The 20,772-nt window shown below is 39.1% G+C and overlaps 1 protein-coding gene and 1 pseudogene across 4 annotated transcripts in view; one reads left to right on the forward strand and one right to left on the reverse strand.

Moving 5' to 3' along the window:
* ARHGAP10 (Rho GTPase activating protein 10) overlaps window positions 1-20,772 on the reverse strand; it is a 320,443-nt gene that overhangs the window by 61,829 nt on the left and 237,842 nt on the right. The window lies entirely within an intron of this gene.
* LOC122217804 lies at window positions 10,362-11,358 on the forward strand (annotated as a pseudogene).

The raw sequence follows: 20,772 nt of genomic DNA on the forward strand, positions 1-20,772 counted from the left end.
CCAAAGGCCTGGGGATCCACAAGGGGAGACCTCCCCAACACAGGACTAGCTCTAGCCATGACAAAAAGCAGGACCCTCCCTGAATGTTACCTGTGAAACTTTATACCAAATATAAGTAAACATATTCAGAACTCACTGACTCATCATTTTATGAACATTTCAAGGTGAATGACATTTTCTTTTGGAATATAAGCTATGACCCCTCCTCGTTTAGTAGGCCACAATGATCATTTCCCTAGAAAGAAAGAATAAGCCATGGATCTATTTATTCTCTAAGAGGAAATGTGTGAATTTTAATCACAGTGAAGAAAACATCTCCTGAAGGCATGTATATGATTGTATTTATCAGAATCATCTAAAACCTCAAGTATGTGTGCCCCAGGTATGACCTACATATTTAAGAAATAGTGCAACACACTTTTTTTCCTCCATTTTAATGCTCATAAAAATGAAATGCCTAGGGGCACCTGGGTGGCTCAGTGGGTTAAGCATCCAACATCTAACTCTTGATTTCGGCTCAGGTAATACTCTCACAATCATGAGGTTGAGGCCCATGTGGGGCTCTGCTCTGACAGTGTGGAGCCTGCTTGGGAGTCTCTCTCCCTCTCTCTCTCTCTCTCTCTCTGCCCCTCCCTCTGCTTGCTTGCTCTCTCTCTCTCTAAAAAAAAAAAAAAAAAAGTAAAAAAAAAAAATGTCTAAGCAAAACCATGCTTTGAAGGTGGTCAATGGTAATTCTTTATGAGAAGCTGCATGGTGGGGGGACAGGGGATATTTACCAGCCTTCACATTAAATCAATAGCTTTAGGGGTGCCTGGGTGGCTCAGACAGTTAAGCACAGACTTCGGCTCAGGTCATGATCTCACAGCTTGTGGGTTTCAGCCCCACGTGGGGCTCTGTGCTGACAGCTCAGAGCCTGGAGCCTGCTTCAGATTCTGTGTCTCCCTCTCTCTCTCTGCCCCTCCCCCGCTCACACTGTGTCTGTCTCTCTCTCTCTCTCTCTCAAAAAATAAAATAAATATCAAAAAAAATTTTTTTGTTAATCAACAGCTTTAAAATTTATAGGAATAGTTTGGTAATAATGTAGGGGTCAGGGTACTGATCTCCCTTCTCCCATGCAATCAAATATCCACATAGAACTTTTGACTTTCCAAAACCTTTAACTACTAATAGCCTAGTATTGACCAGAAGTCTTACTGATAACAAACAGTTGATCAACAAATATTTTGTGTGTCATATGTATTATACAGTGTATTCTTAGAATAAAGTGAGCTAAAGTAAATGTTAGTAAGAAAATCATAAGGGAAATACCATACTGTATCTTAAAAAAAAAAAAAAAAACCATGTGTAAGTGGAACTGCACAGTTGAAACTCATACTGTGCAAAGGTCAATTGTATAATTTATTCATGTTACAAAAGTGATAACTAACACATAACAGTCCTTGTAGAAGTTCCAGTAAACTCAAGGGAAAAAAACCTCTTTAAAGAAGATAAAAACCATCCATCATCCCACACACAGGAACATTTCTGTTAAAATTTTAATGACTATTCTTCAGAGTTTTTTTTTTCCATGTAACATTTGTCTCATTTTATTTTATTTTATTTTATTTTATTTTATTATTTTGGAGAGAGAAAGAACGTACAAATGGGGGAGAGGGGGAGAGAGGGAGAAAGGGAGGGACGGAGAGAGAGACAGAGAGAAAGAATCCCAGGCAGACTCCATGCCCAGAGTGGAGCCAGATGCAAGGCCAATCCCACGATCCTGGGATAGTGATCTGAGCAGCAATCAAGAGTCGGATGCTCAACTGACTGAACCACCCAGGGGCTCCACATTTATCTCATTTTAAAGAAGTTAATATAAGATTGTAAAAATATATGGACCACAGTCTCCTAGAACTTGTAGTCGGTCCACAGTTACACATGAGAGGTGGTGACCTCTGGCACAGACATCTGTTAGGAATAAGTTTTGGGCAAGATTCGATTTCTAAACACACTGGGATACAGTTAGATTTCACCTCCTAATTAGACGTTTCTAATTAGCAATTTAGAAATTATTCATGTGTAATTTTAGGAATATTCCAAGCAGCTCAATGTTTAGACCTTCACCTGCCAATTCAAATCTCTGTGGAAGTCACACATGCTGGCTACTAACACCATCTCCTTCAATATGCACTGCACAATTCATTTGAATAAGACTTAAATGTGATAAAAGCATACTCTTTACCTAGTTCTTGCACCTTCAAAGGTGAGGCTCAAAAGGTTAATGCTTATATTTCTGAATTACACATCCGTTTGGAACTTGCTAACTCTCAGTTATTATAGCTACGTTTGAAGTGCAAAGGAGAAGATCTGCCTCAATTGATCTCACTTCTCTTACCACCAGTTTTGACACAAATGCCTTAAGTGCATTCCTTTGATTGGAAAGAAAGAATAGGATAAAACAGCAACAGAACCACATACAGAGAACTGAACCTCTTCATGTGTATTTCTGTTGACATTCTAATAATCAAGTGCTTGTTACTTATATCCGCATAAAATGTTTAGTACTTGTCAAATCGGGTCGTGCAAGCTTATCTTTGTCACAAGATTATTCAAGAATCCAACACTGTCTGTCATCATTATACGTTTATTTACTCGGAGATGAGTGTATTATGTTTAAGATTTTTATGTAATTTAAATTCCAAATCATAAATGTAGAGGAGTCATCAATGAATACTATCACTAAAGGATAAAAGTCTACTGTGGAACAGGATTCTTAAATATTCTCAGGCTATCTCCTAATGGATCACCATTAATGACAAAGAGGAAAAAAAAGCTATTTTTACAATTAAGAAATCTGGCAGTCATTACTTCTGGCATTTTTAAAATATAACCACAAATTCATGGACACTCTTCCATCTATGTCTCTTCCCCTTGAATCTGGGCAGGCTCCTGACCTTGCCAACCAACAGCATATGCATTAGTGATGCTAGAGGAATGCAGATACTAGATTATAAAAGGTCCTACCATGTCTGCCCTCATGGACAGAACACTCCCTTTGACTGCCATGCTGTGTAAGGAAGCCCAAGCTATGTGAAGAAGCTTGTGTAGGAGATTCTGCTCACTCGTCTCAGAAGAGCCTTGCCTCTGAGTCACCCTAACCCAGGCACCAGATGTAAGTACAAAGCCTCCAGATGATCCCAGCCCATAGCCATTCAAATGTCCCAGCTGGTTTGCTTAGAATAATCAAGATCATTTACCTCCCAAAAATACATAACCTGAATATAACCATGAAGAAAGATTAAAATTAAAGATCATTTTATAAAACAACTGGTCTAGACTTCCAGGGAAGATGGTGGAGTAGTAGGATCCTAAGTCCACCCCATCTCACAGACAACTCAACTCAAAAAGACCCACATGAGGGCAAATAAACCAGAAAATGACCCAAAGACTGGCAGAACAGACTTCACAGCTAAATGTAGAGAAGAAGCCACATTGAAAAGGGTAGGAAAGGCAGAGACACGGTCGGGAATCAAATGGACCCACAGGACTGTCCACAAGAGGAAGAGACATGATGGGCATGGAGAGGTTAGAGGACTAGACCCCACCACACAAGGTACCCCAGGCATGGGGAACACACACTGGGAAAAGGAATCCCTGTAACATTTGGCTTTGAAAGGGCCTGGCTTCACAAGTTCTTACAATTGGTGGGGCTTAGCATCTGGAACTTTAAAAATTGGTGGGCTCAGCTCTGGGAGCTGGAGGGTGAGGAAACTGAGTTCCCAGCCTTAGCACAACAAACAGCCCTGCTGCGATACAGCATAGAAGCAGCATTTTGAAGAACACCAGGCGTATACATGAAAGAAATGTATTTACTAATCTCAGAGCAAGTGCTGCAGAGGTTAGAGATCTTTGGGAGACATCTCCAAGAACAAAAGAGCTACTGGCATACCCTCCCTGCTTCCTAGTCCAGGTATACAAACACTTGCTGGAACCAGCACAGGGCCAACATTCTCCACCTAGCTTGCTAAAAGCACCTCTGCCCAGTGCACTTCTGTGGATACACTCCCCCACAACCTGGCTGGCCTCAGCAGGAATTTTCCCAAGCTGCTGCAGGCCTTCTCCCACTGTGCACCAATGTGGACCTTGCTGCCATTGCACACCCTGCCCCCATATCATCCTGCAGCCCTGCCCCCTCCAATAAACCCTGGGCCAGAGCCCATCCAAAGTGGTGCCATATAAGCCTGGCACTGCGCAATCAGCCCTGACAGTGGCCAACACCACTCCAAAGCGACCCCTGCCCAGGGAGAGGGGAAGATTACTACATACACTACTCTAACTGTGGCCTGAGTAGTGGGCTAGGGGCAGACATTACATCTAACTGCAGGATACGTCCACCAACAAAAGCTTCACAGGGGACAAGTCAGGGAAGGTGCCCTGGAGTTTGGTGGTACTATATCTCTGGAAAGTGCATGGGCTGATTCAACTCAAGCCCAAGGCAGCCTCAGACTGGCCCACTAACAACACAGGTACAAAACCCTGTCCACAACGGGGATGACTGTATTGAACAAAGGCAAATCAGCCACAATAGTAGGTCACAAACAACACACATAGGATGCACTCATGAAGCACCAGGTCCTGGTGAATAGCAGACATTGCATTTCAGGGCACTACAGGACCTCTCATTCATAGGCCATTACTTTCAACAACAGTAGACATAGCTGACTTGACTAAATACACACAGAGAATTAGACAAAATGAGGACACAAAGGAATATGTTCCAAGTGAAAGAACAGGAAAATCACAGCAAGAGACCTAAGGAAAATGGAGACCTAAGGAAAATGTCCAATAGAGAATTTAAAGTAATAGCAATAAAGATACTCACTGGACTTGAGAAAAGAGTAGAAGACTTCAGTGAAACCCTCAACAAAGAGACAAACATAAAACAACCAATCAGAGATGAAGAACTTGATAACTGAAATTAAAAAATACAGTATAGGGAATAAATAGTAGACTAGAGGAAGCAGAAGAACAGATCAGCGACCTGGAGGACAGAGTGATGGAAAGCAATCCACCTAACAGGAGAGAGGAAAAATAATGATAAAAAATGAAAATAGACTAAGGGAACTCAGTGACAACATCAAGGTTAATAGCATTCATATAATAGGGACCCTGGAAAGAGAAGAAAGTAAAGGGGGACAGAAAACTTATTTGAAGAAATAATAGTTGAAAAATTCCCAAATCTGGTGAAGGAAACAGAAATCCAGATCCAGGAGGCACAGAGAGCCCCCCAACAAAATCAACCCAAGGAGGTTGACACCAAGACACACAGTAATTAAAATGGCAAAAAGTGCTGATAAAGAGAGAATTTTTAAAGCAGCAAGAGAAAAGAAACAGTTACATACAAGGGAAAGCCAATAAGGCTATCAGCTGATTTTTCGGCAGGAATTCTTCAGGTCAGAAGGGAGTACCATAATATATTCAAAGTGCTAAAAGGAAAAAAACTTGCTACCAAGAATTCTGTATCCAGAAAGGCTATCATTCAGAATAGAAGGATAGAGAGTTTCCCAGGCAAAAAAAATTTAAAGGAATTTATGACCACTAAACAAGCCCTAAAAGAAATGTTCAAGGAGACTCTTTGAGTAGAAAGGAAACACCCTAAGTAGGAGTGTGAAAAGTAGGATGCACAAAGCAGTAAAATTAAATATATCCACAAAAATTCATTCAAGGGATTCACATAATAAAAGGATGCAAAGTATGACACCATATACCTAAAACATGGCGGGGGAAGAAGAGTGAAGAATGGGTTCAAACTTAAGCAACCATGAATGCTTATATGCACAAGATAGAATGCTTAATATAGAATATAGAATGCTTAATATACAATGCTATATGCACAAGATGTTATATGCAAACCTAATCAAAACCACAAATAAAAAACCAGTAATAGGTACACAAACACTAAAGACAAAGGAATCCAAATGTATCACTAAAGAAAATCAACAAACCATGAAAGAGTGCAAGAGAACAAAGTAACAGAGAAGAACAATAAAAACAACCATTGAGCAAGTAACAAAATGGCTACAAATACCTATCAATAATTACTTTGAATGTAAATGGACTAAATGTTCTAATCAAAAGACATAGAGTGATAGAATAAGCAAAAAAGCAAGACCCATCTACATACTGCCTACAACAGACTCATTTCAGACCTAACAACACAGGCAGATTGAAAGTGAAGGGATGGAAAAGCATTTATCATGCAAATGGAGGTGGAAAAGAATGCTGAGATAGCAATACTTATATTGGATAAAAGAGCCTTTAAAACAAATACTGTAACAAGGGACAAAAAAGGACACTATATAACATAAAGGGAACAATCCAACAAGATGTAACAATTGTAAATATTTATGCACTCAAAATGGGAGCACCCAAGTTTATAAAGCAGCTAATAACAAAGATAAAGGAAATAATAAATAGTAATACAATAGTAGTAGGGACTTTACACCTCATTTACATGAATGGATAGATAGACCAGACAGAAAATCAACAAGGAAACAGTATCTTTGAACAACACATTGGACCCCATGTATCTAACAGATATATTCAGAATATTCAGTCCTAAAGTAGCAGAATACACATTCTTTTCAAATGCACATGGACCATTCTACAGATCAGATCACATATTAGGCCACAAAACAAATATCAACAAAGTCACAAAGGCTGAACTTAGACTATGCATCTTTTCTAATCACAATGCTATGAAACTAGAAATAAACCACAAGAAAAAATTTAGAAAAAAAAAACCACATGGAGGTTAAATAACATGCTACTAAACAATGAGTAAGTCAACCAAGAAATCAAAGAGGAAATCAAATAATACATGGAGACAAATGAAAATGAAAACACAACACTCCAACATCTTTGGAATACAGCAAAAGCTGTTAAAGAGGGAGGTTTGTAGCAATACAGGCCTACCTCAAGAAGCAAGAAAAATCTCAAACAACCTAATCTTACACTTAAAGGAACTAGAAAAAGAATAACAAACAAAACCGCAAACCAACAGTAGGAAGGAAGTAATAAAGACTAGAGCAAAAATAAACAAAATAAAAACTAAAAAAAAAAAAAAAAAAAAAAATAGAACAGATCAATGAAACCAGAAGCTGGTTCTTTGAAAAGATCAACACAACTGATAAACCTTTCGCTAGATTCATAAAAAGAAACAGAGAGAGAGAATTCAAATAAACAAAATCAGAAATGAAAGAGGAGAAATAAAAACCTGACACTCAGAAATACAAAGGATTATAAAAGAATATTATGAAAAATGATATGCCAACAAATTGAACAACCTAGAAGAAGTGGACAAATTCCTAGAAACATATAGCATCCCAAAACTAAATCAGGAAGAAGAAAATTTGAACAGACTGAATACAAATTACCAGAAATGAAACTGAATCAGTAATCAAAAAACTTCCAACAAGGGGCACCTGGGTGGCTCAGTCAGCTAAGGGTCTGACTCTTGATTTTAGCTCAGGTCATGACCTCACAGTTCATGAGTTCAAGCCCCGCATCAGGCTCTGTACTGACAGCACATAGCCTGCGTGGATTCTCTCTCTCTCTGCCCCTCCCTCCCCTGCTTGTGAGAATTCTCTCAAAAATAAGTAAATAAACAGTAAAAAACAAAACAAAACAAAACAAAACTTCCAACAAATAAAAGTCCAGAACCAGATACCTTCACAGGTGAATGCCATCAAACATTTAAATAAAAGTTAATGCCTATTGTTCTCAAATTATTCCAAAAAATAGAAGGAGGAAATCTTCCAAATTCTTTCTATGAGGCCAGCATTACCACGATCCTAAAACCAGATAAAGACACTACCAAAAAAAGAGAACTACAGACCAATATCTCTGATGAACACAGATGCAAAAATCCTCAACAAAATATTAGTAAACCAAATCCAACAATACATTTTAAAAAATCATTCACACACACATACACACACATACACACAATCAATCACCACGATCAAGTGGGATTTATATCTAGGATGCAAGTGTACTTCAATATTCACAAATCAATCCACATAATACATCAACAAGATAAAGGATAAAAACCATAGCATCATTTCCATACATGCAGAAAAAGCATTTGGCAAAGGACAACATCCATTCATGATAAAATCCTTTACAAAAAAAAATTGGTTTAGAGGGAACATACCTCAGAATAAAGGCCACATATGAAAAACCCACCGCTAACATCATCCTCAATGGTGAAAAACTGAGAGCTTTTCCCCTAAGACTGGGAACAAGACAAGGATGTCCACCCCTACTATTTTTATTCAAGATAGCACTGGAAATTCTAGCCACACCAACCAGACAACAAAAAGAAATAACAGGCATCCAAATTAGTAAGAAAGGATGAAAATTTTCACTACTTGCAAATGATATACTATATACAGAAAACCCAAAAGACTCCACCAAAAAACTACTATAACTGATAAATGAATTCAGTAAAGTCACAGAATACAAAATCAATACACAGAAATCCATCCACTGCATTTTTATACACTAATAATGAAGCACCAAAAGGAGAAATTAGGAAAACAATCTCATTTAGAATTACACCAAAAATTATAAAATACTTAGGGATAAAATCCAACCAAGGAGGTGAAAGACCTGCACTCTGAAAACTACAAAACATTGATGAAAGAAATTGAAGACAACACAAATGGAAAAAATATCCATGTTTGTGGATTGGAAGACCAAATATTTTTTAAACGTCTGTATTATCCAAAGCAATTTACACATTTAATGCAATCTGTATCAAAATATCAACAGCATTTTTCACACAACTAGAATAATCCTGAAATTTGTATGGAACCCAAAAAAGACTCCAAATAGCCAAAGCAATCTTGAAAAGGGAGAACAAAACTGGAAGTGTGGCAATCCCAGATATCAAGATATACTACAGAGCTGTAGTGATCAAAACATTATGGTACTGCCACAAACCCAGGCACATAGATCAATGGAACAGATAGAGAGCCCAGAAATACTCACATGATTATACAGACAATTAATCTTCAACAAAAGAGGCAATATGCAATGGGAAAAAGGCTCTTCAACACATAGTGTTGGGAAAACTGGACAATTACATGCAAAAGAATGAAACTGGACCACTTTCTTATACCATACACAGAAACAAACTCAAAATAAAGATCTAAATGTGAGACATGAAAACATAAAAATCCTAGAAGGGAGCACAGGCAGTAATTTCTCTGACACTGGCAATAGCATTATTTTTCTAAATATGTATCCTGGTAGGAATGCAAACTGGTGCAGCCACTGTGGAAAACAGTAAGAAGGTTTATAAAAAAGCTAAAAATAGAGCTACCATATGATCCAGTAATCCCATTACTGGGGTATTTGCCCAAAGAATACAAAAACACTAATTTGAAAAAGTTTATGCACCCCTATGTTGACTGCAGCATTATATATAGCAGCCAAATTAAAGCAGCAGCCCAAGTGTCCATCAGTAGATGAATGAATAAAGAGGTGGTATATATATACAAAATGGAGTATTATTCAGCCATAAAAAAGAACATGGATGGATCGAGAGGGTATAATGCTAAGTGAAATAAGTCAGAGAAAGACAAATACTATAGGATTTCACTCATATGTGGAATTTAAGCAACAAATGAACAACAACAACAACAACAAAATAGAGACAAACCAAAAAACAGACTCTGAACTATAGACAGAACTAACTAATGGTTACCAGAGGGCAGGTGGTTGGCGGATAAGTAAAATAGGTGACAGGGATTAAAGAATACACTTACCATGATGAATTCTGACTAATATGTAGAAATGCTGTATTGCTATATTGTACACCAAAACTAAGAGAATACTGTATGTTAACTATATAGAATTAAAATTTTAAAATCAAAACAAAACAACTGGTCTATACTCTTCAAAAGTACTAGTATCATGAAAGACAGAGACTGAGGAAATATTCTAAATTAAAGGAAACTAAGGAGACATGCCAATTATTAAACACAATTCAATACACTGGACTGGATCCTGCATGGACGAAAATATTTCCACAAAAGGTATCCTGGGGGCACCTAGCTGGCTCAGTTGGTAAAGCATGTGACTTTTGATCTCAGGATCATGAGTTCAAGCCCCATGCTGGACCCAGAGATTACTTAAAAAGAAAAAAAAAAAGCTATCATGTAACAACTAATTAAGTATGAATATGGATTGCTCAGTCCAGTGCTTCTCAAATATTCATACACATACAAATCAGGGGTCTTGTTAAATACAGATTCTGGGCAGCTGACACTGTCTTCTTCGCATGGCTCTTTAACAGCCATTTCTCTATGGGCACAATGGCAATTCATAAGGAAAAACTGATTGCACCAGTCGCAGAAGAAGAGGCAACCATCCCAAACAATATGATCACTCAAGTGGGTGTTGGACAAGTTGGTATGGCACGTGTCATCAGCATTCTAGGAAAGTCTCTGGCTGGTGAACTTGCCCTTGGATGTTTTGGAAGATAAATGCAAAGGACAAACGAAGGGTCTGCAACATGGGAGCTGATTTCTTGAGACACCTAAAATTGTGGCAGATAAAGAATACTCTGTCACAGCCAATTCTAAGGTTGTGGTGGTAACTGCAGGAGTCCGCCAGAAGGAGGGGCAGAGCCAGCTCAACCTGGTGCAGAGGAATGTTAATGTCTTCAAATTCATTATTCTTCAGATAGTCAAGTGCAGGCCTGATTGTATCATAATTGTGGTCTCCAACCCAGTGAATATTCTTACACGTTACCTGGAAGTTAAGTGGACTGCCCAAGTGCTGTGTGATTGGAAGTGGGTATAATCTGGATTCTGCCAGATTTCACTATCTTATGGCTAAAAAACTTGGCACTCATCCCAGCAACTGCCATGGATGGATTTTGGGAGAACATGGTAACTCAAGTGTGGCTGTGTGGAGGGAGTGAATGTGGCAGATGTTTCTCTCCAGGAACTGAATCCAGAAATGGGAATAGCCAATGACAGTGAAAACTGGAAGGAAGTGCATAAGATGGTGGCTGAAAGTGCCTACAAAGTCATCAAGCTAAAAGGATATACCAACTGGGCTGCGGGACTAAGTGTGGCTGATCTTATTGAATCCATGTTGAAAAATCTATCCAGGATTCATCCAGTGTCAATGGTGAAGGGACTGTATGGCATTGAGAATGAAGTCTTCCTGAGCCTTCCATGCATCCTGAACACTCAGGGATTAACCAGTGTTATCAACCAGAAGGTGAAGGATGATGAGGCTGCTCAGCTCAAGAAAAGTGCAGATACTTTGTGGGACATCCAGAAAGACCTAAAAGACCTGTGACTTCTGGATTCTAAAAATTTTAAACTACAACATGATGTACGGTGAGCCTTTAGTTTTTTCATCCATATATAGGGATCACAGTTTGCTTTTATCCTCCTAAATATGTGAATCTGGGCTCACAGAATCGAAGCCCATGCTTTGTTTGGTGCTTGCAATATGAACCCTTGAGCAAATAAAATTAATTATCATAGTGTGCTTCTAAATAAATAAAACATTAAATAAATAAGTGCATATTCTGATTCAGCAGGCCTGGAGTAGGGCCCCAAATTCTCATTTCTAACAAATTCCCAGCTAGTGTCAATGTGTTGGACTGTGGGTCACCCTTAGTGTCACAATACATTAAATAACAATACAGTGTCAGTTTCAAACTTCCTGAATTTTTCCTTGTTTTTGGAAGACACATACTGAAGTTTTTAGAAATGAAAGGGGTCATAAAGAAATCAAACTTCATCTCAAATGGTTCAACAGCAATAATAATAATAATAATAATAATAATAATAATAATGTAATTACACTGTATGGGGACAGGAAATACAAATGTTTATTGCATCATGTTGCAACCTTTCTGTGGATCTGAAATTTTTCAAAAGAAAGGCTATTATGTAAATTAATATCAATAACCCTACAAAGTTGCTATTTTTATTTCAATGATATAGATGAGGAAACAGAGATGCCTAAAGAGATTAAATAACTTGTGTACAATCATATTACTAGTAAAGGGCCACAAGGTCATAAAGTTAAGTGATAATGTTCCTTGCTATTAAATATAACATGACCTTGGGAAAGCAACACCATTATAGGCCTGTTTCCTGATCCAGCTAAATGCGGTCTGGTTGCACCAGACCACATGATGTCTAGCATCTCAAACACCATCACTCCCATAAGTCAATGCACCCTTCAATCACAAATATCCTCCTACACTTCATCTGGGCAGGTCTTTATCTCCCTCTACCTTCATGGTAGAATGAAAGAGCAAAGGGAAATGTATCTAAAAAACATATCCATATGACCAACACCAAATCGCAGACATCTATGACATTTTGAATTGGTTAACCATATGAAATAGAATTTCAAAAATTTTAAAAAGTTCAGGAGGTGAGCCACACATTCTCTCCAAGGAATAGCACTGTCCCTTATCTGAATACCAGACTTAGGTTTCATGAAAGGAGACTTCAAAATATTCCACATAAAGTAATGTATGCTTCCATCATTTGAGGTCCTGAAAGGAAAGCCTTCTCACAAGGCCAAAGATATTTTCAAAAATTTAATCTTAACTCCACAACAAAACAAAAACATACTATCCATGAATGAAGCAAAGGAACTGAAGCAGAGGAAATCCTTCTGACAAATGGAGATCCCAAAGTGCACTCAGATTTACTACTAAAGGAACGGTGATCACTTGGAGAAGCAGACAAGGGATAACTAGAAATTACCACAGGTTAACTAGGAACCTGCCAATTAATCTCTATTCAGGTTGGGAAACATAAACACTCTGTATATTTAGATTCTAACAAGGTCTTTAAAACTGTCACTCGATATAATATCCTTGCATATACAATGAAGAAATGTCACCTAGTCAGAAGTTCTTAAAATTCATCATCTCAGGATCTCTTTATACTACAAAAATTACTAGGATCCCAAAGAACTTTTTATGTCTATTGACATTCTTAGTATTAGAAATAAAAAATAAAATTTATGAGAAATTTTAGGGGCACCTGGGTGGCTCAGTTGGTTAAGTGTCCAACCTCAGCTCAGGTCATGATCTCACAGTTCATGGATTCCACGTTGGAATCTGTGCTAACAGCTCAGAGCCTGGAGCCTGCTTCAGATTCTGTTGTCTCCCTTTCTCGCTGCCCCTCCCCCACTCATTCTCATTTTTTCTCTGTCTCTCAAAACTAAACATTAAAAAAATTCTTTTAATTTTTACATGCATTATTAGTTGATTAAAATAATATGCCAATTACATATTAACATGTTTTATGAAAAAATAACGTTTCTAATAGAAAATAATTTAGTAAGAGAAATTGTATTGTTTTCCATTTGGAAAATCTCTTTTTTAAAGTTTATTTCTTTATTTAGAGAGAGAGAGGGAGAGAGAATCCTAAACAGTCTCCATGCTGTCAGCACAGAGCCAGACAAACTGTGAACTCACAAACCGTGACATCATGACCTGAGCCAAAATCAAGAGTCAGATGCTTAACTGACTGAGCCACCCACATGCCCCAAAACTCTCTTTAATGTCAGATGTAAAAAAAAAGGCAGCTAGATTCTCATATCTGCTATTGCATTCAATCTGTTTCCGTATTAGATGTCACGTCACCTCTGGAAAACTCCACTCTACTCCACTCCACTCTGTAAAAGAATGAGTGGAAAAGGCAATCATCATAAAAAGAGCTCTGACCGCAGAGACCCCAAAAAGGGCCTCAGGGGACCCCCGGTTGACCCTTTGAGAATCACTGTCTTATGTGCTAATGTAATAAGTCTGATTAGCAAAATTAAAAATATCATATTCACCAGACACTGTTTCCGACAACCACATTAATCTGGACAAGGACTTCTCAACCTCAGCACCCTTGACATTTTGGGTCTAATTCTTGTTGGAGGCACCATCCTATGCATGGTTAGCAGTACCTCTGGCCTCTACCCAGTAGATACCCATACCAACACCACTCAGTTCTAACAATCAAAAATGTTTCCACACATCGCCAAATGTCCCCTGGGAGTTGAGATCCACCACTATAAATCTAGAGAAATACTTCTAGTGTTATGCCTCAGAGCTCTAACTCAGTATTTGTTGTCTTCATACAGGACACAAAACTGGAGAGATACTGAACAATTTCCTGTGCAAGAAGTATGCCCAGGCACTTTTCAGCAGGTTGGAAACAAACAGACCAGCAATACAGGATTCAAAAGAAAAAACTATCTGGGAAGTTCTTGAACCTGTATAAAAAGCAGCCACACAAGTATAGTATGAGAACATATGCCTCAGCCAAGTGGTGAGTAAAGTCAATGTGTACAGGAAGGCCAGAGTGAGGACACACACGTCATGACTGGCAAACTGAGAACATCTCAAGTAGAATTAACACATCCTACACCTAGAACGAGGAAGATGTTGATCCCAACTGCACGCCTTACTGACCAGACCACATTAGGGCAACTCAACTCAATTCTGACAATATCCAGCCAGAGATGGCATCAGATCCCACAGGTTAAGGGCTTAGTCCCACAAGACTGTCCCTCAACCCTCTCATCCCCACCCCCCTCTGCTTCAGATACCAACTGTAAGACCAGATTGTTACATGGGCTTCTGACTGGCTATAAATCAGAGGTTCTCATGACCCACTCCTTGGATTCAATTTATTTGCTAGAGCAGTTCACAGAACTCAGTAAACCGGTTTAATCACTAGATAACTGGTTTATTACAAAGGATATTAAAGGATATAAATCAACATCCAGATGAAGAGACACATAGGGTGAGGTGCCACATGAAGAAAGTTTCTGTCCTCATAGAGTCTGGGATCCAGCACCATGGAATGTGGGAACCCTTCTGGTTCCCCAAACTGGAAGCACTTGGAAACCCTCTGCTTTGGGGTTCATTATGAAGACTCATTACACAGGCACCACTGATTAAATCACCAGCCACCAGCAACTGATTTGACCTCCAGCCTCTCATCTGCCAGCCAAACCAGGGGTAGAACTGAAAGTTTCAATCCTCTATTCACTGTTGGTTCTCTGGCAACCAGCCCCCCATCCTTACGTACTTTTCAAAAGGCACTTTGGTTACATAAATCCAGTCCTAGTAGAGAAAGCTTTTCATGAATAACAAGACATCCCTTTCACCTGAAGCAATTCAGGAACTGAAGACAAGAGATCAAATATCACAAAGATGCTCCCATTGCTCTTCTGGCTCAGGAAATTCCAAGGGTTCTGGGAACTGGGAGCCAGGAACTGTGGATGAAGACTAAATATGTATTTCTTAGTATAAACCACAGCACAATGTGACCAGGAAAGTGGGAAATTCAAAGCAAAGTCATGCAACTTGCCAATTATCCGATTCTAAAAAACCATCATGTGAAAGAGATATTCACCTTGTACTGGGCCCAGAGATGAAAACCAGGGCTAATGGGTTAAGAATGTAAGAAGGCATATGTCAACTGAATATAAGGGGGAAAAACCTCTGAACTGTGTGAAGTTACACAACTCTTGGGCAGTTAATTTGGGAGAGAATGAGTTCCATGTCACCAAAGTTTTACAAGGTAAGACTAGGAGCATTCCAAAAGAGGCTCCGACACTACATGCAGGGCTTGAATAGTTGACCCATGAATCTATGAATAAGAAAATATATGCCCATCCCCCAAAGCCTGTCTCACTCACCAAGCTACGTGAGCCAAGTGACTGACTCCACAATACAGAAACAAGCTCTGTCAAACTGACCTGTCACCCTTCCCTGCAGGACAGAGTAACCTCTCCCCAACCCCTGATAAATACACAGTGTACCATGCTGAGACATGAGCTCCCTTAGTTTCTGCTTCAAGTCAGGCATACTGTGGGTTCTGATTATACCCAAGATGCACGGTTAACATGACAAAGGGGTGGCCCTGACTATTTAGGGAGTAATCTCCTTTTACCATCCCCTCTATTCTGGTTTTCCCTTTCCAAAAGAAGAATGTGTCAGATATTAATAAATACGTGACAAAAATTTGTGAACTGTTACCATTTCATAAATACACTCATTGCAAATAAAGTCATCCTTCTTTGACCCCTGAAACGGTGATCTTACAGTTCCACGGACATGGATAGAGATGTTTGCTGAAGAGCATGATGATTGAAGTTTCCTAAGAACCACAACAGCACACCAATAGGTATTTTAACCTTATTTTCCTATTTCCTAGTATGCAAAAATACGTCAACAAAACAGAACGAAAAAACTAGATAGGTACTATAGCAGTAATACTGAATACTGCTCCAAAAGAGGCCAGAGTCCCAGGGATAAGTAAAGCCTGTGTTGGGGAAGAATGAGCAGGGGGAGCGCAGGGAGGCAGAAACCTCAGCCAACTGGCTAAAGCTCTAAAACTGGGGAAAATAATATGAGAACTAATTACCTGATTGTGCTCTGTATTTTCATTTTTAGAATTTTTATCGTATGAAAAGATGCAGATAACGTGTTGCTCTTTAAATATATAACCTTTAGGGGCACTTTGGTGGCTCAGTAGGTTAAGCATCTGACTCTTGATTTCGGCTTAGGTCATAGTCTCATGGTCATGGGTTTAAGCCCCACATAGGGCTCTGTGTGGAGCATGGAGCCTGCTTGGGATTCTCCACCTCCCTCTAAACAAACAAACAAACATTAAATACATAACTTTTAAAAATATTTCCTTTTCTACCTAAAACACCCCCCCCCCCGGAAGTCAATAGGGACACAGAATTCACTAAACCAAAATTCATGTTCAGTGAAATAATGGGATATTCCTTCCATTGACTGCTATGTAATAGACCTCTCCAAAACTTACTGGTCTCAAACCACCACCATTTTATTACGCTCACAATTTTCTGGCTCAGGTATTTGGACATGGCACAGCAGGAATGATCAGCCTAAGCCAAGGTCAGTCAAATGGCTGGGCGTGGCTGGGACAGTGACTGGGGACACATGTCTGAAACCCTAGTTTTGGTTGTCATTTGGGTTCCTCACTTTTGTCCGCTAGAGTCTGGGATGACCATGCTGTTTTTCCACACATCCTATGCCTGGGATGAGAAGACTGGAAGAACTAAGTCTGGCTGTGCATATCTCTTCCTCCCTTCTACACAGCCTCCCTACATGATAAGCATGGGCTTCCTCACAGCTTGGCACTCTCAGGGTAGCTGGACTTCTCTACAGCGGCTGCCTTCCCCCAAAAAGAGCATCCCAAGAGGAAGGAAATGGAAACGGTCAGCTCGTCAAACTATAGTCAAGAGTGACTCCTGTCACAGTCTAATGACCAAAGCAACACAGGGTCCACCAAGATTTAAGGAGACAGATTCTCTTATCTCTATGGAAGGAGTATAGAAGAGTTTGTGGCCATCTTTATTTACTCTGTCACAAAGAGACACATTTATTTCATTTCTTCATCTGATATCATGTACAAGCAGATGATAGTCTGGATATGAGCAAAATAACCGTTCCCAAAGTGACTTCAAAATATAACCACTTCGTAGTAAATGTGCTCAACAGATCATATATATAAATATTTCTCTCACTACTGCTTCAAGTTTTTGTCATCTAAGGACAAGACAGCCATACAAGGGCTTCATTCATCAGAAAGGAAAGACATCAAAGAATGTAAGGGGCTCAAACTCAAAAAAGAATTCAGACTCATTGTTAAGTTTTCTTCAAACTGAAGCCTGATTTCTTCAGCAATTTCCAGTTTCATCCAAAAAATTAGTCAAACTGACAGATATTTTTACACTCTGAGATAGAGAACTAGAGTGTTTATTCTGTAATGTAAATTTAAGTATGTGATAGTTGGCTTTTTTTAAGTCAAAGAAGAAAACTATAAATGAGCCTTATCCTAATAACACTGTTGATGAGGATACTGACACACAGAATACTGGAAAAATACTGAGTCCCTTCCAAGGTAATTAATCACTGTCAATAGTTTCTTTGATTTCTTCTAAGGAAATTTTAAAAGTTGCCTATGCCTATGCATGCACATACACACACACACCCAATTTCTAGGTACGTATTTTAATACACAAAGGATCATAATAGAGATACAGTTCCATGTCTCAATTTTTTGAATTCTTCAACTGTTAACTGAATGCTTTTTACAGGACCTGCAATGTTCTGGACATTGGAAATAATTAAGTGCAAAGGCCCTGGGGGAGAAATGTACCTTGCGTATTCCAGGAATGTCAAGGAGGCCAGGATGACTAGAGTTTAAGATATGAAGGTATGAAAGAAAAGTTGGGTAAGTAGTAGGAGATTTTTTAAATTTAATTCAGAGTGAGCCAGTATGCCAGTGTTTTAGCTCTCATTCAGTTTTGTGTGCTCATTTACTATTGCTGTGTAACAAATTCCCATAAACCCAAAGCCTAAAAACAACACGTTTACCATTACTGTGTTTTCTGATTCTTGATGGGCATAAGAAAGCTATCGTTTATCTCCTAGTTTCCGTGTGTCAGGAGTCTAGGCACATCTTCACTGGGTCCTCTGCCCCGGTCTTCAGCTCACAGGGTTGTAATCAAAGGATCAGCCAGCCTGTATTACGGAGGCTGGACTGGGGATAAATCTGCTTCCGACCTCATTTGGGTTGTTAGCAGAACTCATTTCCTTGCAGCTGTACAACCGAACGTTCTGACTTTCTGGTGAATATGAGATGGAGGCCCCCACAGTTTCCTCTCCAAAAGCAGTTCATAACATGCCTATTTGCTTCTTCCAGGCCAGTGAGAACCTCTGCTTCCAGTCTGGTCCCAGGGAGTTTTACATAACAAAACAATCATGGGGAAAACATCCATCACCTTAGATTCTACTGGTTAGAATCAAGCCATGGGTCCCACAGGCACCCAAGGGCCTAGATGACTGGGCCACCTTAGGATGTGTCCACCAAGATAGGTATCCATGTTTGTGAGTCTTCTTTTTAACAAGCTGCTGAACGTTTCTTCTTATAGCCATCACATAATTTGTGTGAGAGGGTTAACCCTCTCGCCTGCCACTGAAGGCTGTTTGTGATTTTTTTTATTGTGTATTTATTTATTTTTGAGAAAGAGAGAGCGAGCACAAGGAGAGGAGGGGCAGAGAGAGAGAGAGGGAGACACAGAATCCGAAGCCAGCTCCAGGCTCTACACTGTCAGCACAGAGCCACACGTGGAGTTTGAACCCATGAACCATGAGATCATAACCTGAGCTGAACTCAGACGCTTAACCAACTGAGCCACCCAGGCGCCGCAAGGCTGTCTGATTTTTGCACTGAGAGATACAGTAGACGTCAATGGCAGCAAACACGCTCTACATTTTTGCAAAATTTTGACAGTATCTGCAGAGTACTTTGTACTAGAGAGATGGCCTTCACGACAGGGGTGCATTCTACACCTTGCGGGACACTGCGAACAAAGTCTGTTCCAGTTCACACACACTTGTTTCCCCCTCCTCCTAGGGACTTCCCTCATCTGGGAAAGTCCCATGGGTGGAACTTTATAACTTTCTTCACATAGGTGCTCTTCATCTCTTCATTTAGGCTCACACGCCAGTGATTTATCTTTTCTTGATTTAGGCTTACGTTCAGGTAATTCATCTTTTCGGATAACACTGATAATCACACCTGTTCTCCCGCTGTATTTTCTGATGCCCTGCGGTATATAAGGAAGCTATCGATTTGGTAATTACTTTTAATCCTTCATCCCAATGAATCATTTTAGTGTACCTAAGAGCTCTTCAATCTGCTCTCTGGGGCTATCCACGTGTACAAGCATCTGTAAATAATGCAAACTCTCCCCCTTCTAGTTTTCAAACTAGCTCTGTTTTGTTTCTTGCTTTTCTTATATCATACTTCTAGGACAATAGTAACAGTGAGCCATGTCATGATTTCATCAACCTTTTAAGTATTTCAATAATTAAATAGAATATGAACTTAAGGGTTAAAATATACATTTTAAATCATTTTAAGGAAGCATCCACAATTTCTGCTTTACTAAAGTATTACGTTAGGAATAATGTAAAAGCCTCAGCTTTTAGGCATCTGCTGTAAGATTTTCTCCTTAGACTTATTAATATGGCATATTATTATATTAATGTATTTCCTAATATTGAACCACCCTTGTATTTCAGGGGTGAATTCAACTTAGACTGAAATATTATCCCGTTAAAATACTGCTGTTACTTGATGATGTATTATTTAAGGTCTCTGCACAATATGCATAAGTAAAATTGATCTACAACTTTATCTCTGACAGGCTTTGGCATTAGTGCCCCACCAGCATCATAAAAAGAAGTTGAAACTTTCCTCTGCTATAGTGTGGACCAGTTTAAATACTAACTGATTTACCTATTAAATGGTTTCTTCCAACTTTAAAATTCACCTGTGAAAATATCTCTGCCTGGTGCTTTTTTTTTGGGGGGGGGGAGCAGGGGATGGCAGTTCTTTGAACGTTTTCTGTTTATTAGTACACTAATTTTATTCAGATTTTCAAAATTCTGTGCACTGTGTATCTATGGTTATTTTCACATGTTTCTTTTTATGTATGTGAGCCTTCTCTCCCACCCCTGTTTTTCTTGACTAGCTTAGCCAAGAAAATCTGTTTTATTTTATGCTCCCCAATCTACCAAAAATGCAAGAGGTTTTATAAAAACCACTTTTTTCTTTCCTAATTAATTTCAACTTTCATATTTTCTTCAAATTTCTGGGGATGTAGGTGGGTGGAAATTTAACTTATTTCATTCTT

Source organism: Panthera leo, chromosome B1 (genome assembly GCF_018350215.1).
Source record: "Panthera leo isolate Ple1 chromosome B1, P.leo_Ple1_pat1.1, whole genome shotgun sequence".
NCBI lineage: Eukaryota > Metazoa > Chordata > Mammalia > Carnivora > Felidae > Panthera > Panthera leo.